Source organism: Symsagittifera roscoffensis, chromosome 1, assembly GCF_963678635.1.
Source record: "Symsagittifera roscoffensis chromosome 1, txSymRosc1.1, whole genome shotgun sequence".
Lineage (NCBI taxonomy): Eukaryota > Metazoa > Xenacoelomorpha > Acoela > Convolutidae > Symsagittifera > Symsagittifera roscoffensis.
Window position 1 is genome coordinate 81419334 of NC_087062.1, and position 15233 is coordinate 81434566.

Genomic DNA, 15233 nt, shown 5'->3' on the forward strand with positions numbered 1-15233 from the left:
CCCTGATATTCGAACAGTCTTGTTGCATTTCTTTAATCATTGAAATGACACATAGGAGAAACAATCTAAGTGAATAGAAAAAACTAGCTGCTTTTGTGGTGTTGTAATTGTGGTTATTCCTGCTCATTCTGGTTTTTTTTTCTGGTTGTTATTCCGTTTTCCAAAGAAATTGACGGAATGTTTGTGCTCGGGCTGGTTTTAACCAACAGTTTTCTGAAGGTATTTTTCTTTTTCATTCAATTTGATCCTGCCATTTGAGCCCAAATTTAAAAACATATTTAACCTGGAATGGTTTTTACTAATAGTTTTTGTAATCAAAATTTCCCAATTTGGCCAATTTGAATATACAATGGGCGTTAATTAGTGCTGATAACGCGTAAGCGGAAATTTAATCCGTCCTTGAAAAATTCCAAATTGAATTGAAGTCAGCTATCTGTTCTATTAAAGCTTTTTAATATGCAAGTTTTTTCACTTTGTACTTAACATATCGTGGGTTGGGATGCTTTTAAAAAAATCTAAAAAACTGTCTTTTTTTTTACTTTTTTTGAAGGTTTCTTTCATTTTTCAAAAAACAAACACTACCACTTACACTTATAACTAAATAAATTGCAGTCGAATTTATTGTCCGGATACGAATTGTCTTGATAAAGTTTTTGTTTTTTTTGGTGTTTCATGTTTATTTTTTTTTTCTGTTTTAGTCTTTTTTGGTTTATCATTTGGATCAGTAATTACATATAAGAACTGTATTTGATCAGTTTTCTAATCAATTTGGCGAAAGTTTCTCTATATGATCCAACTGCCTCTCAAGTGTAATACATTAGTGTTAGCTTAAAAAACTTGATAAAATATTCAAAAAAACCAATGGAAAAAAACTGTTTTTTTTTTCGTAGAGATTTTCTTCAAAAACTATTGCCCCACACGCTATGTTAGTACAAACTGGTCTAGTTCGCATACAACAAAGTAATAAATAGATCAAATAGTATGTCTCAATTCAACTTGGAAAAAGTTTGAAGCCGGAATAAATATCTGCCTACGCGTTATTAGCCATATATTTTCGCAAAAGTTGATAACAGGTAAAATATCTTTGAGCTCAGGGTAACAATATTTTTTGAATGATAAAAAAATTGGTCAAAAACTCCTAATTAAAAAGTCAAAGTTTGCCGGGAGAAAAAAATCACCCGAGCACAGTTAGTGCGTCACTTTCTTCGAAAGTCGGAAAAAAGCAATAGTTGTCCCGACTTTCGAAGGAAGCTCGCAATACTTATGCTTTGGCAGTTTTTTTTTTCAGTCAACTTTTGGCTCTTATACGAAGTCTTTTTGAAATTTCCATCCATTAAAAAAACGAACACTAGACCGTTTTTTGTCTCTCTTCTCGCGTTGCTTTACCATTTTCAGATTTTAAGAAAGAGACCATGAAATAGGCTAAAAAGTGTTAAATCATTTTTTAACATAATCGCTTAAACAATCAAAATCTAACATAGATTTAGCAAATTTAAAAAGTGTTAATTGGGTAACTTAAAATTGGATTTGATCAGTTTTCTAACCAGTTTCTAATTAACGTTTTGATTTGTTAGTATTCGCTTTAGTGACTAAGTATATACCAAAACCTTCCTTAAAACATCTTTTTTCAGTCAGCTAAACCAAATTGAAGTGACTTTCTTAGCAAAAAACACACATAATAGACAATTATTATTAGAATTTTCCATACTCCAATTCCTTTTGATGTAAGAAAAAACTGCTGAGAAGGAACATTAACAATTTCTACTGATTTTTAATTACGAACGAACTTCATGGATGGTTCTTTGCTTTTTGTAAATCGTGTTTTTCAAATTATAGCTAGCTAAACTTAATTCAAAGAAAGTACCATTGAGATAATATCATTTTCTCAAAATCAGTGCAGCTAAAAAATCACTGACAAAAAAATCTATTTTTATCGATGAAATTCTTTTTGATTTTCTTGGCTTTTCTTTTGAAAAAGCTTTCTGCAAAAAATTACCTTTCAAAAAAAACAACGCTAAAAGGAAACTGATAGAACTGTTTTTGTTAGTCACTATTTATCGTGTTATAAATGAGTGTGTAAAGATATAAATAAACATGAAACAACTTGAGTATAAGCTTTAAGGATAGCTAGGTGTTTGTCATTTTTAATATTGATTTTTTCAGCATTGACTTTTGCCTTTAGATTTGCGGTGCTTAGAGTTTTGTTGTCTTAAAAATTTCAATAAATTGCTTTTAGTATATTCAATTGCAAGTCATGCAACCGTTTCTTTAAAGAAACCTTGCGTTGTAAAAACACGTCGCATTCTTTCACCAAAGTTTGCTCAAGAAGATATCGATTAAAACGAGGGATACTGAGCCAATATTCACGAGAGCATGGAAATCAAAGCTTATAGAAGTATTGCAATGATTTTTGAAAATTTTGTTTAGATTTTCGATTGAGCCAAAATAAGATTAAGGGTTCTATTTCAAAAAAAAACAAGATCCGAGCTCGTTGCTTGAGGGTGAGGCAACGTTACTATTATCCAGTACAGAAAATATACCAAAAAATGCATCTAGATCTTCAACAGGGTCACAACACCAGCTTTTTTTGTAGAGCTGAACAGCTTGTATAATGGCAGGGGCGGACTTAGGATTATCTCGAGGGAGGGAGGGGGGGGGGGGGGGGAGGTGCGTTATCAAAAACATTTTGAACACCTTTTCGTTTTTTTTAGGTTGACCAAATTGATTTTCTGAGCTTTGCTAAATCACTTTAAAGACCCTATCCTATTTTGACGCAATTTTCTTCGCTCCAGCAAATTTGAGAAAAAAAAACAGGCCAAAAAATGGTCTTTAGCCACTGTTTGGAAAAATGTGACCAATTTTTTCGGCGCTCTCTCCCCCTTAGAATTAGTATACGCAACGAAGCACCAAAATTTAGGGTCAGTCAATTAAAAATTGATAGTACAAAAACAGGGGGTCGATTTCCAGAGGGAGAAGAGCATCCGCCCCCCCCCCCCCCCCTCCCCCCGGCGTCCCCCTCCCTAAATCCGCTAATCTAAGTTGGTCCTTTTCCATGTAGATAACTCGTCTAACCTTTGGTCTCATCTGAACACACAAAAGTTTTATCGCTGAGTAGTCTAATTAAGGGAGTAAAAAAGCCTCACAAGAAATTGGAGATTTGCATTTAAACTGCATATCAGGAAAATATAAAATCTAAAATTTGCTTTTAGAGTTGCGGTTCAGAACAATGCAAATCTTGCAAAGTTTTTCCAAGGTTTCCATTCGCTTGCAAGAGATTTTCAAGGTTTCCATTTCAAACCCCCAATGGAGGCAAAAGGGGCGTTCAACTGTGCCGAAGTACAACCATGTCGAAAGCGAAAATAAAGGCTCAACTGTGAAAAAATTTGGGGATTTTTGTCTCTGTAGAGCAACAATGTATTTTTAGGCACAGTTGTACTTCGGCGCTATTGAACGACTTTCTAATGGCAGCACAAGTGTCGAAAAAAGGTTATTCAACAGTGCCGAAAATCATCCTTTTTCGGCACTGTTGGACTTTTTTTCATTTTCCGGCGCTGTTGTACTTCGGCACTGTTGTACTGCCCCTGAGCTCTTTTACAGCCTAACTAATTTTTCCAAGTATCAAAATTTTATATCTGAATCACTTATTTATCGAGCGAATTGAGAAAATGATTACTTAGGAAAATAGTTATAATTTCTTAGTTTGTTTTTTTTTTACTAAAAATGACACATTATTCAGAAACTTCAACAAGGACAACGTGTCACCTGGTTATTGTTTAACTTAAAAAAATTTGTTAAATTTCTTTATATATACATAATTTCCTCAATTAACCAAATTGATAAGATTCGCTTATGAAAGTGTACATTTGATAGATGTTGATTAGCAAAACATTTCCTTCATTTTGTTTCAGTGGTGTAGTTTTTTTATCAGTCAGAAATGCTTTCAACGCGGTAAGTGTGATAAAACTAAGCAAATTGACTTACTTTTAATTTGCTAGTCGCTTTTTTGGAGTCTCCTCTATTAGTTTTTAGTACAAAAAACTACGTATGTCAATTTTGGGATGAATGCGTGTTTATTCCATTGACCTGAAATTGCCTTTACTTTGATGACACGCACTTGTTCATTGCATTTCGCATCTTGCAGGTATGTTGTTTGAAAATTCCCCTGTTGTTTTTTTGTTGAGGCACTTAATTGAAGGTACGTTTTTCCTCGGAACAAAAAAGCTCGTTTAGCAGGGAAAAGCGATGCACGTGGGACTTTGAATAATTTATAGAATTTTGATCCATAAACCAGTCTTTTGCGATGTAGCGACCAGAATTGATCGAGTTTATTGACTAGAGTTTAGCGTCATAAAAGTTGCTGGTCTGTTGTTGTTGTTTTGAAGCAGCAAAATCATCACCTGATGTTTCTTTGCTGCCTTTGTAGTAAAGTAATATTGCAAAACAACAACACTAATACCATTGGCCGACTCCAAATTAAGGTAAGCTTGCCCTCATAAAATCACCTCAACTAACTTGCAATTTTGAATCATAGATATGTTTATGTTTTTCGAATAAAAAAGCTTGTTCCTCAAGTTAAACTTTCTTGTACTGCTTTTTAAAATCTAAATCGTTTCCAGCGTTTTTGGCTTTTTTTTGTGATTATATCTAAGTTCCTGCCTGAAGATAGACCGCCAGGTTCGTTTTCAGATGTCTCAGGAAAAAAAGTAAATAAGTGTTTCATCAAAAGGTTGCATCTATCAAAATTATTAGGTTCTTCAAAGATCAAAAAAACTTATCTTCTTTTCCTTGCTATTTGATAGCGAAACGTGAACGTTCAAAATAGTTGCTCATTGAATATAAAATTTGATTAAAACTAAGCCTGCTCAAATTTCTCTCATTTTTTTGAGAAAGCTTATTTTTTACTAATAAAATAAATTTGTTGCGCAAATATTTAATTTCTAGATACTACTCGCGTTTTGCAAAGAAAGCTGAACAGTGAGTGTTTCCATTGTTCTATTCATCGAAGACAAAAAGTTTTTATTTATAAAGTCATAAAAGACTAAAAAGAGTTTGTTTCAAAACCGTTAGTTTTTTGTTGGAATTTAGATCAACAACCAATCTTGAAATGTGAGAAATCTAGTTTTTGCTGACAAATCGTACGCATTTATCGCACAAAATCGTTCGAAAAAAAATTTGAACAGCCGTTGTTTTTGGAGAAGCAAACGCTGAGTCAACAATTTTTGGCCATTATTTTTTAATTTATTTTTTGATCTTACGCTAATCGAAACTAGTGTAAATTTCGATTTTCGAATTTGGACGCAAAGTGTCGATATATTTTTTGGGGTATAATTTTTTTCGAAAACTTTTATTTTCATCGCTGAATATCATTTGAAAGAAAAAACTACCCAAAACATATTTATTCCGTCAGTTTCTTCAAAACAAGCTGTTGCAAGTATTCTTCACAAATCACAACATTGTTTTTTTTCCTCAATTTCTTGTTTTTAAATTGTTTCAAAGCAAATTATAATACCCTTTGTTCGAAGCAAGTGACGGATCTTTTGGGCTCGGTGCGCTGTGTTAACCCAGAAACATATCGCAATTTTAGCTTCAAGTTCTTGGTGGAAATTTTTATACCATCTAAAATATACTTACGTCTTGAGCTCAAAATTAAACCCATATATGTTTTTTTTCTATTAAAACGCCCCAGCACATATATTCTCCCTAAGAGTATAAAACTTCAAACGTATATTTTTTTGTGTTTTTTTTTGTTTCAAGACTGAGGGGGGGGGGGGGGGCTACAATAGATAAAAGCTCTTTGCAGAGGATTTAAACATCTGAAAAAAAGTTCTTGCGAGACTTGCACAATTCATTTTGTTAAAAAGTACATGAGACATCTTATATGGAAGTTAGAATTTCAAGGCAAATTTGTAAAAGAAACGCGTTTTTAGGCTTAAAACGTTGTTGTGATCAGAGGCAAACTTGGAATTTTTTCGTGAAAGGAGCCTATTTTTTAACACAATTTTCTAAAAATTTTCCTAGTTGACCAAATATTTTTTTAGGTTGACCAAGTTTTTCCGAGGTTTGCTCAAACAATGTTGAGAACCTGATTTGCCAGAGAAAATTAAGCTCAGCATTTTTTTCAGAGGCTCTGTAACTCGGTATCTTTGGGTTTCGGGGGTCCTCTGTGGCACTTTTTAACCATATCCACTTGTTGCGGACTAACTTTAAAATTTCTCTAATTAGATTTCCGCGTTATCATATTTTGTAAGGAGCGAGCGGCGAAAGATCTTCGTTTCGTTTCTGGTCAAAACTTTTGATAAGGTAAAAATAATTTTTTGTTTAATCATTGAAAAAAGTGCGTCGAAGTTTTGCAAAAATTTCAAACTCTGACGTATGAGTTGTTTGGTCTACGTTTGCACCAATGATAAATGGTGCGTATTTCAGTTTCGCATCAGAAGGGATCATTTGTTTCGCTTCAGTCACTTACGGTTGTCTACGCCAAAAACTGAAACCATTTAAATGCTCTCTTAAGTGCGTTGAGCAGCATCTTGTTGTATGCGTCATAACATCTTAACTTTCAAACAGCAAAATAGCTTTTGATGGAGTTTGACTCGTTTCAAAAATAATAATATTGAAACTTGATCCACCTCTGCTTTATCTTCACAGAATCTTCACAGAATACCCCAAAAGACTGTTTGTTTCGTTTTTTTTTGTTGTTGTTTAATGTCCTTTTTAATCTTCTTCTTGTGGTTTCTCGTCTATCTAAACTAGTTCTAAATTAAATGTTTTTCTATATTAGTTTGCTTTTTTATATTCGATACAGATGCAGAAGCCTAGCCTGGCTGGAAATTTAAAAAAAGGCCTGAAATTGGCGAGAAAATGGGCAAAGAGTTCCGTTCGCTTGCTGTGCCTTGGGTCAAATCAAAGCCCGACTTCATTCTATTTCGCAACAGGACTCCAGGAAATGTAAAAGTTCAATACTCTTTTTGTTTTCACATTTTCCATCTATTTGTTCATTTGCTCTGTCCCTATTCCCAACGCTAATTTTACAGTTTCATACAAGTAGTAAATCAGAGACGAATACAACCTCCGGTCCAAAAAAGTAATAACAAAATAGAGACAAGACTACACTTGCTTTACTTCTCAATTTGTTTACCAATTTATTTGAAAAACTAATTAAAACTGAAAGCAATTTTCATATAAATTTTGTTTTTGTCTTATCATTTTTTTCGTACAACCAGTTAATTCTTTCAAAAAGATGGATGCTCACATCGAAAACAGGTTATATATTTCAAATAATTAAAGAAAAATTTTTTAAATATTTTTTGCGATGAAGCAACCATTGCAAGCAGACTGCTCTTATCAGAGCGTAGCACTGCGAGTTCCAATTATGAGTTAGTTTGGAGTAAAATTGATGATAAAATAAGCATACTAAAATATTTCGAAAAAATGAAGTTTTTTTGTTATTTTTCTAAAACCCCGAGCAATTAGTACAAACACGTACATTTCACCTACAAGAAACCGATCAACTAGATCAAATAGTTTGCTTCAATTTAATTTCGAGTTATTTCAGCTGTGATACCTCGATGTCCAGACTTTGTAAGTATAACAAAAGATAGATCTCAAAGTTGTTAATTCACTTGAAACCGTATTTTATGTTTTCTTTTTAACGCTCATTTCTAGATAACTGAGCTCCGTAGCGTAGTACGGTAATCTGCTCTTTTTATGTGCAGAATTAGGTCGACAGATACTGACCTTGAAATAGTACTAAACATATAAATACATACATACTTAACATCGTCACTCCCTCAAGGTTAATGTAATGTGGCTGCAGCTGCAGCTACTCTATCACATCAGTGTCGGATTAGTTCGCCGCTTACGCGTTCTTTATTGAGGACAAAAGTTCCGTCAGATTCTTCAAAATTGGAACAACAACCCTGCTTGATTTAGGGCAACTCAGTATAGTCCAACTGCTTTCTAACATGTCCGAAATAGTTTGGAAAAAATGATAAAAATTCAAAAAATGAATAATTATTGTTGGAAATTTTTTTCCCAACCGGAAATTTCAGTCTGACGTAGAGCTTTCTCGAGAGGACGGAAATTTTCAAATATTTTCCAAAACACTTTTTTATATCACTCAAATTGACTTTCCGAGCTTTCCCAATCCCTGATAGAATTTCTATTGTGACAAAATTTCCTGCGCCGCAGGCATGCTTTAAGAAAACAAGCCAAAAATGGCGTTTCTCTGTCCTTTTTTAGTTTTAACCAAAAAATTTCTACCGCGTGTACCGTCTCAAAATTTTAGCACGCGCACCACTCTCAAAAGTCCAGAGAGTCCTCTCGAAATTAGTATAGTTGATAACGAAGGCGCTTTTATAAAAATTAAGTTGGTCGATCAAAGGGGTCCAAAGGGGTTCAAATCCTTAATGTGGTCGGTGTGGGGTAGGGGTTCTGGAGTATATGCTTTTCATAGAAGGAAAATCTTTCATGTTATATGCAAGCATTTTGTCAGAAACTGTTCAGAAAGACAAAGTTTCTCTGTCAAAAAAGCCACTGAGAACAACATACTCCATCACTTTTTTTTTTTCAAAAAAGCTGTCAAAACAACTCATTTTCTGACAGTTACATTTAACAGGAAACAATGTAAGTGATTATAATACATTTCATTTCATTAAATTTGACTAGTATAATGAAATATACTCTCTACTTTTTCTTCTTAAAAACTGCTCCTACTCAATTATCACATTGCCATTCGAGCCCTAGCCCTTAACCTCCACTTCTTCCTTCACGTTCACAACCCCTCTCCCGGATTACCACCCCCAGGTTTTCACCGCCCTCGTTTACTCCACTCCCTCGCCCAACGTTCAGTGAAATGTCCCTCCCGCCTGTTTTTGCATTCTTTGCATTTTTACTAGAAATTGAAAAATATGAAAAAGTGGTCAGAGCAAAGTTTTCGATACTCGAAGTTTAAAACATTTCGATAAAGTTTTTAAATGAAAAGGAATTTTTTTCAGGCTGATATTTCCAGCCACAGCCTTTGTAAAGTAACCAGTATCGTTTGCGGGTAATTAGGACCAAAGTTTTATTAGGACCAAATAAATTGACCAAGTTTTTGGAATAAGCTCTGAGTCAAATTAAGCTCTGGATTAAGCTGACGCCTAATCTCCGTAAATCAGAAAACATGAAGGTTCAAAAAGCCTGATTTAATGAGAGCATTTATCGGCAAACAAACTCTCCGAAAATCTATAAACTATCATGTTTTCGGTTGAACAGAACATCATAAGACAGCAATGATCTGCCCAAAAAACGGTACAAATCGACACAACCGGTAATCGTCGCGGCCACACGAGCCGGTAATAATGTCCTCGAGACAAATTGCTCTTTTTGACGGTCAGCTTGAATCAAGGCTGAACCGAATTAGAACCAAAAAAAAACTGTTAAAATAGGATGTAACCCCCTTTTTTAGTATATTAACACTCAACCTTACCCCGGAATAGTCTACCGCTATGCTTGACTTTGATTGGTCTAGACCACGCGGCGGCCAACTGTGCTTATTTGTAGTTACTTTTATGCATTTATATTCTCTCTAGCTTACATTTGCGTAGCAACATCCTCCGCCCCTGAAAAGTAAGAAACGGAGCGAGCTTAACGGTCGGCCGAGTGAGTTCGCGCGTTGCGGTCTTAACAAGGGCTGATCGTGCACAATCGTCCTGTCCTTATTGTAGCTTAACGATTCGGGCGAGAAGGTTGTATCCACACGGACTATCGGGCTCAATCAACCATACCAGATCGCCTGCCTTAAGAGTGAAGTCAGACTGAGAGTGCCACTTGACACGCTTATTCAAGAATGGAACATTTTCGCGAAGCCAGCGAGGCCAAATAGCGTTAGCGTACGACTGCGCTCGCACGTACCTTTTCTTGTGGTCGAAGTGTTCCCCAGGTAAGAGCGAAGGAAATCTTCTGGCATGTTGTCCTTGCAAAGGGTGGTTTGGGGTTAACACTTCTAACTCAAGTGAATCGGTACTAACGGGAGTGATTGGCCTCGAATTTAAGGCCTGCTCAACTAAGCAGAGTGTTGTTTCTAATACCACTTCAGTAACTCGCCTACTGCCTAGTATATCGTAAAGCACGCGCTTCACGCTTCGGACAAGGCGCTCCCAGGAGCCACCGTGATGGGATGCGCCTGGCGGGTTAAATTTCCAAGCAACCCTTTTGTGTACAAAAATGGTCGGAGCCATGCCGTTCCAAATTTTGATGCAGGCAATTAATTCCTTTTCCGCGCCAACGAAGTTCGTGCCGTTATCCGACCAGATTGTGCTTGGTGTACTACGACGCACAATGAACCGTTCAATGCTCATGACACAAGAACTATTGCCCAGAGATGGTACAATCTCAAAGTGTACAGCCCTGGTGGTGAGGCAAGTGCAAAAATCCCCATTTGTTTTCAGTGCTTCTGCAAACCGGAACATAAAGCGGTACAAAATAATCCACACCCGTATGATTAAAGGGTGGTTGCTTATATCCGAGACGTTCGACAGGTATTTTGGACATAACTGGTTGGATGATACTTGCTTTTACGGCATGTTTAACATTGATTTGCGATAGACCGAAGTAGTCGACGCCACCCAAGTATTGCATACTTCATATTTAAAACGGAGCGCAAATAGTCTATACCTTGATAAAAATGCTTTTGACCGAGGATGCCGAGCCGACAGGGCATGACGGGCATCGAGTAAAATTGAGTGCTTAGTATCAAACTCGGTATTCACCAAGCGAACAATCCAGCCGATGGAACGAATGATACCAGCGGGACCAATAAAGGACAGTATGTGGCAATTTTACTACTATTCTTGCTAGCAGTGTGTATTTTTTAATTCCACGGGGAAGGATTACACCTGAGCAAGATGGATTAGTTTGTTTTCTGCAATATCAAATTCAATGGGCTCTGTGATCCGTAGGACCTTACCGCAAAAATGACCATGTGAAGGCAGCATCCTCAACATAAACGCAACAACTCTTTTATACCTCGTAAAAAAACTGAACCTTTCCCAATTAAAGCCGTGTTCGAGATGTTTGATGGATGTGACATCGGAGACAAAGGAAGATGATGTCTCCAAGCAATTATCGACATCACAAGAAGGACCCTTCAAAGGAATTATTGATTACACGCTCGTCGCGCATAAACTGCCAATCAGCAGTCCTGAGAATGCTTAGACCAATAGCCCAGCTGCTATCCTTGAGGACTTCCGAAGAAATCTCAAGGGTAACGGTATCAGTTGGATTGTCGACGCTACGCTCAAAACATGGTGCCACTCATCCATAGTGTTCGATTCGAGGATTTTGCCGACTCGAATAGCGACGATGAAAGATAATTTGTCATTCGAGTTTGGTCAATGCAAAACCGTAGTACTTTCTGTCCACACGTAGACATGATTAATATTAACGGTAAACGCTCCTAAAGATGATTAACTATATCATCTTTCAGTCATGTGGCAAGCAGAGCAGCTTTTAGGTCTAGCTTAGGCATAGATTGCACTTTCATCGGCGCGAAGCGAGCTTTACCAAAGATGAAGAATATCTGAGTTTTGTTGAAACTCGAGTCTCGCGCATGTAAAAAACCGCACAGAAAATGTCCTGTGAACTATAACCAAACATGTGAAGCTCAATTTAACCGACAGGTTCTAAGAAATAACAGCAGCAAATAGTCAGTTGCCCTAACAGCGGGAAAACAGAATGACATTCGAAAAACTTGATCCTGATGTCTTCCAGTAATTCGTCATCTCAACCTTGGCCACTGATTTTCCAAAATCTTTAAGTGAAAGACGAGCATTAACTGTGTATTGAGCTACGAACCCAACAGGGTCAAACGCAGAAAAAAGAAGAAACTCGAGACGGTTTGATAAGTTATTGCCTTATCGAGAGAGGACAATCCACACCTCTGCTAACAGCCAATGTGTCTTTCACATGGTCCCGTTTAAGACCTAAGACGTCTGATGGTTGTTCGGCACCGTTACAAATTTCTTTGATGAACGAAGACGGGGTTTCGCAATCCTCGGGGTTCATTATTAAAGTAATTTCATCGGCATTACTGACAAATCAAATTTAGTCAGATTGAATCCTCCCAATTTAAGTAACGAAATCAAAGCACGGCTAATTTTGATTGCATAGGTAACGTTCTCGGACGAATCGAAGTATATTATAAAAACATTATAATTTTCTGTTTTTCGCAAGGCTAAATCAGCTCATGTAGGCGAATTCCGTGCACCGAGTATATAGCAAGTGTACTGGGGCAACACCACATCGGAAGTGGTATCCTCCCGCCACCAAGTGGTTCGGGTTGGCAGAAAAGGGTGCGTAGTCTTCGTTGACTGGCTGATAACCAGTATGAGCATTATTGACAAAATGCGGAACGTGTTGAGGATTAACTGGTGGAGAAATAAAATACACAGTCTCACCACTAGTATACGGGACGGCTGTGTTACACGGTGGGTCAACAGTTGTCACGTTAGAAAAAATGTTTCCAGTATTACAAAATTGAACGGGCGTGACAATTGGAGTTGTAGCTGCCAATCGCCATAAGTTTGCATCACTTGAATACTAATCGATGATAATAGATGACACCGTATGCGGTACAAAGAGAATACGTTGCGTCTGGACTGGCGATGAATGGCAATGAGGTGCCAAATGGAAAACCGGCGTTAGGTTTAATCCAGAAAATGAGAAGTCACCACCAGCAAATACAGGTGACGAAGAAACAAAATCAGAACCGGGTTGTGCCGGTAACATTGAGACAGGTGGTAAATCCCGTTGCTAGTTGGCCAAACTACCATTAGTTATGTTTGAATTCATGGTCTGTAAAGGAACACCAGACGATGGTGAAAACACGTGTGTACTGGGATGCATGTTGTTAACTAAGAAGGAAACAGGTGGAACAGAAGCTTGCATTGGCAAAAGGCTTGCACTACCAAATTGAGGCATAGCCCGATGTTGATGACTGTAGATTCCAGGGTCACTCAATACTGTGTGCCCATGATTATGACCATTACTTGGGTTAATTGCATGAACGAGGCTGGTGGAATTTGTCGGATCTGACGAAATTGGTAGACGAGTGAAGTCCAGCAAACCTAGCGCACTAGCACTGTCAGGAGGTGCCTGTGAACTAACAGAGTCTACCCAAGCATTAGTTCGATCGAATAAAACTTTTGATATGGACTGAATTACTCTTGTCGAGTTACTTTCCTCTGCATTCTCGTTAACCTCAGATGAGTTATCCTCAAGTTCGAAAGCTTCACTTCCATTTTAAATAATTGCTTTTTATCACTTGCAGCCAATTTCTTCAGATCCAGCTGACTTTAATTCAAACATAAGACGATTCTCTTGCTCTTTAAGCCCAATAAATACTTGATACTGCCTTTCCAGCTCCTCCTGGCGTCGTTTTACCAAAATTAACTCATGCCGTTTCTCACTTGACGACATAATGTGAACAGTTGACGTATGACGAGTGGAAGCAGATAAACCAGACTTATGCGACTCATGTTTTCTACTTTTTTAGCCTTATTAGAGACCTTAGACTTGTTTTCAGTTACTCTTGGTTCTGATCTGAATCTCTCATTTTGTGCGAGCGTGAGGATGTCTCAGACCTAGTTCCTTGTAAAGACAAAAAGCTCTTGCCCGAAAACAAAACAAAACAAAGTAAACTTAAAATTCCATAATACGTTTCAAAGAGTAGAAAAACAGCCGTTGCATAGTTTTCTCCCCATGAAAATTTTGCTTTTACAGTCCGAAAATTTTTGACTCTTTGACGAATTTGTTTTTACCGCCTGAAAGTTTTTGTTGCTTCAAACTTAACAAATTAGATAACAAACCTGCGATTAATCGTCAGTTAATTGAAGGGTTCGAATATGTCTAATTCGATCAATCATGGGCTAGTAGTTCCTTATAAAAGTCAAAGTTTCTGTAAACGCGCTGCAAAACAATCCAGCTCACAAGTCGTTTCAAAGTGAAGTGAGGCATACTAGTTGGTAGAAATTTTTGCATAGAAAAAGGCTTAGAAAATTGTTCAATTTTTTTTATCTTGTGTGTGCTAGTAGAAGTTCGCAAAATCTATTAAACATGCTCCAATTTATTTTTCAATTTGCATCAATTTCGCTCAACTAGATACAAGGCTTTCAAGGTTACGCCATGATACAAACAGTTTTATTAAAAATTAGGGGTTAAGAAACTCATCATGAGAAGGAGTTTCATGAGTTTTTCCATCGAATGGCTTAATTGCCAAAATAATATTTGGTTACAAAATTGATGAAACGTTCCGAAAAAAATAACATTTTTAAAAAGTATAGTTCTTTTTTTTCTTCATTCTCCGCGCTATTTCATGTAAAAAATTTACTTGATAGATTTTGCACGTAGCCATTTTTTGAAACAACCAAACTATTTGCCTCAATTCAATTCTGAGGCGGCTTGTTTCACCACTTCTGCTTTGTAGAACCCAGTATATCACGAGTTAGGTATCCCCAAATTCCAAGTGAACAAAATTTGAAGCTTTATAAATTTTTATCAAAGTATTGTGTAAAAATATCCTTCGAAAAAATATAGGTGAAAAAATGATGCTTGCCTGGATAAAAAACTAGATATATCCTAATGATTAGTTTTCACGCTATGTTACATTTAGTTATCCCTCTTTCCAGCAAAAGTTTCATTACAAATCAGCAAAATTTTTCACCCGGTTCAAAAAAGTTTTGTCAAAAACGTAAGGTACTAAAATTAATCTTTGTCTCGAGAAAAAAGTCGGAACTACAACTGGTGCATTGTTGTCAATGTTACTTTTTAGTTTTCCGTACTTTTCAGCAAATATGCGAATTAAAAACAAGAACTATTTTATCTAGAATTTTTTCAAAAACAGCTTCCATTTCCCAAGGGAATTAGACTAAATGAGTAGTATGTAAAATTATTTTTTAATTGGTTTTTACAGTTAGAAAAGTATTCGGTGCTAAAATTTGCCTTATCTTCAATTTCAGTGAATATCTTAAATGCTCTTTCAAAGACAAATTTTTCATAATGGCCACTTGAAGCCAAGATCAATTACTTCTTAAGAACCAAAAATAAGAAAGCCAATTTGCTCGCCTGAGAAAACAGCGGGATTTAAAAAGGTAGATCACGCTCTTCAAAATTGTGACTAACACACTTTTTATCATTTGCTTATGTCTTTAATGAGGGTTGGTGGAATTGAACAAATATTCTTTTTGACGCAATGTGCC

At 36.5% G+C, this 15233-nt stretch overlaps 1 protein-coding gene across 1 annotated transcript in view; it reads left to right on the forward strand.

The window, feature by feature from the left end:
- The window catches only part of LOC134840215 (uncharacterized), a 43281-nt gene that overhangs the window by 4610 nt on the left and 23438 nt on the right, over positions 1-15233 (forward strand). The gene's annotated exons all lie outside the window — the stretch shown is intronic.